Below are 3,041 nucleotides of genomic sequence, written 5' to 3'. Positions count from 1 at the left end.
CTCTCTCTCTTAATCAAACACACAGACACACACTCTCTCTCTCTCTCTCTTAATCAAACACACAGACACACACTCTCTCTCAATCAAACACACACACACACACACTCTCTCTCTTAATCAAACACACATACTCTCTCTCTCTCTCAATCAAACACACAGACACACACACTCTCTCTCTCTTAATCAAACACACACACTCTCTCTCTCTCTCTCAATCAAACACACAGACTCTCTCTCTCTCTCCAATCAAACACACACACACACACTCTCTCTCTTAATCAAACACACAGACACACACTCTCTCTCTCTTAATCAAACACACACACACACACACTCTCTCAATCAAACACACACACACACACACTCTCTCTCTCAATCAAACACACACACACACACACTCTCTCTCTCAATCAAACACACAGACACACAGACACACACTCTCTGTCAATCAAACACATAGACACACACTCTCTGTCAATCAAACACACAGACACACACTCTCTCTCAATCAAACACACAGACACACTCTCTCATTCAGACAGACACAGACACACAGGGCTGGATATATATATTGACAGTTCTCCTGTGAAAGTGAACATTAGAGTCAGGACATGACCCAGTCTAGGTTTCTGTAGAAAAGGATGTGTGGGGCGGGGCCATAGTGAGGTCCACAGTCCATGTCAGTATGGGTGTGTGTGTACAAACTGCCCTGGGGTGGTTGTGTGTGTGTACAAACTGCCCTGGGGTGGTTGTGTGTGTTTGTGTGTGTGTTTAGTCGTTGTCTTCATCCTCCTCTTCGCTCTCCTCAATCCCGTCACTGTCCTCCTGTTCCTCGTCTTCCTCCTCCGTTTCTGGGATGTCCCACTGGGGGTGGTTATCCAACACCGCCTTGGCCTCGTGCACCTCCAGCTGGTACGGTTAAAACACAGTTAAAACACAGTTAAAACACACACAGTTACAATACACAGTTACAATACACAGTTACAATACACACAGTTACAATACACACAGTTACAATACACACAGTTACAATACACACAGTTACAATACACACAGTTACACACAGTTACAATACATAGTTACAACACACAGTTACAATACACAGTTACAATATATAGTTACAACACACAGTTACAATATATAGTTACAACACACAGTTACAATATATAGTTACAACACACAGTTACAATATATAGTTACAACACACAGTTACAATATATAGTTACAACACACAGTTACAATATATAGTTACAACACACAGTTACAATATATAGTTACAACACACAGTTAAAATACACACAGTTACAATACTCACAGTTACACACAGTTACAATACATAGTTACAACACAGTTACAATATATAGTTACAATATATAGTTACAACACACAGTTACAATATATAGTTACAACACACAGTTACAATATATAGTTACAACACACAGTTACAATATATAGTTACAACACACAGTTAAAATATATAGTTACAACACACAGTTACAATATATAGTTACAACACACAGTTACAATATATAGTTACAACACACAGTTACAATATATAGTTACAACACACAGTTACAATATATAGTTACAACACACAGTTACAATATATAGTTACAACACACAGTTAAAATATATATAGTTAATATATATAGTTAAAACACAGTTACAATATATAGTTACAACACACAGTTAAAATATATATAGTTAATATATATAGTTAAAACACACAGTTTAGACCACTTAGACTGAAGTACAATATCAACATAAATCCTGCTGTAAAACATGGCATTGTGGTGCTGTAAAACATGGCATTGTGGTGCTGTAAAACATGGCATTGTGGTGCTGTAAAACATGGCATTGTGGTGCTGTAAAACATGGCATTGTGTTGCTGTAAAACACGGGTGGACCAGGCATTGTGGTGCTGTAAAACATGGGTGGACCAGGCATTGTGGTGCTGTAAAACATGGCATTGTGGTGCTGTAAAACATGGCATTGTGGTGCTGTAAAACATGGCATTGTGGTGCTGTAAAACACGGCATTGTGGTGCTGTAAACACGGGGACCAGGCATTGTGGTGCTGTAAAACACGGGTGGACCAGGCATTGTGGTGCTGTAAAACATGGCATTGTGGTGCTGTAAAACACGGGTGGACCAGGCATTGTGGTGCTGTAAAACACGGGTGGACCAGGCATTGTGGTGCTGTAAAACACGGGTGGACCAGGCATTGTGGTGCTGTAAAACACGGGTGGACCAGGCATTGTGGTGCTGTAAAACATGGGTGGACCAGGCATTGTGGTGCTGTAAAACATGGGTGGAACAGGCATTGTGGTGCTGTAAAACATGGCATTGTGGTGCTGTAAAACACGGGTGGACCAGGCATTGTGGTGCTGTAAAACATGGGTGGACCAGGCATTGTGGTGCTGTAAAACATGGGTGGACCAGGCATTGTGGTGCTGTAAAACACGGGTGGACCAGGCATTGTGGTGCTGTAAAACATGGGTGGAACAGGCATTGTGGTGCTGTAAAACATGGGTGGACCAGGCATTGTGGAGCTCATGTGAATTAGACCAATGCCTATTCTCACGTACTAAACATTTTAGTTTCTAATACACACAGACACACGTGAGTTGTAAGGTCTCACCTTGAGGGGTCTGATCTGGTCCAGACCCAGGTAAGAGTCTGAGCGGAGGATGACAGAGTACTGGTAGTTCCCCGTTTTAGAGGGAGCTGGAAACTTCAGCTCCACCTGTCGGAGTGAGAACACACCCGAGTATACAAAACATTAAGAACACCTTCCTAATATTCAAGTGCCCCCACCCCACCCCCACCCTCAGAACAGCCTCAATCAGTCAGGGTCATGGACTCTACAAGGTGTAGAAAGCGTTTCCACAGTGCTGCTGGTCCCATGTTGACTCAATGATTCCCACAGTTGTGTCAAGTTGTCTGGATGTCCGTTGGGTGGTGGACCAATTATTGATACACACTGGGGAAACTGTTGAGCGTCATACTACACACAGGCAACACACACAGGCAACACACACA

At 42.3% G+C, this 3,041-nt stretch overlaps 1 long non-coding RNA gene across 1 annotated transcript; it reads right to left on the bottom strand.

The window, feature by feature from the left end:
- Nucleotides 1-689: 689 nt before the first annotated feature.
- Nucleotides 690-2,750, bottom strand: LOC124030921. The gene is made up of 2 exons (XR_006838049.1): nucleotides 2,641-2,750; nucleotides 690-909 (listed from the first exon to the last, which is right to left on the bottom strand). It is a non-coding gene; the product is annotated as an uncharacterized LOC124030921 (long non-coding RNA).
- Between the last annotated feature and the right edge of the window lie 291 nt (nucleotides 2,751-3,041).

The sequence above is a fragment of the Oncorhynchus gorbuscha genome, unplaced genomic scaffold, assembly GCF_021184085.1.
Source record: "Oncorhynchus gorbuscha isolate QuinsamMale2020 ecotype Even-year unplaced genomic scaffold, OgorEven_v1.0 Un_scaffold_18225, whole genome shotgun sequence".
NCBI classification, from domain to species: domain Eukaryota; kingdom Metazoa; phylum Chordata; class Actinopteri; order Salmoniformes; family Salmonidae; genus Oncorhynchus; species Oncorhynchus gorbuscha.
Note: the sequence above shows the minus strand (reverse complement) of the source record. Positions and strands in the feature narration are given on the sequence as shown.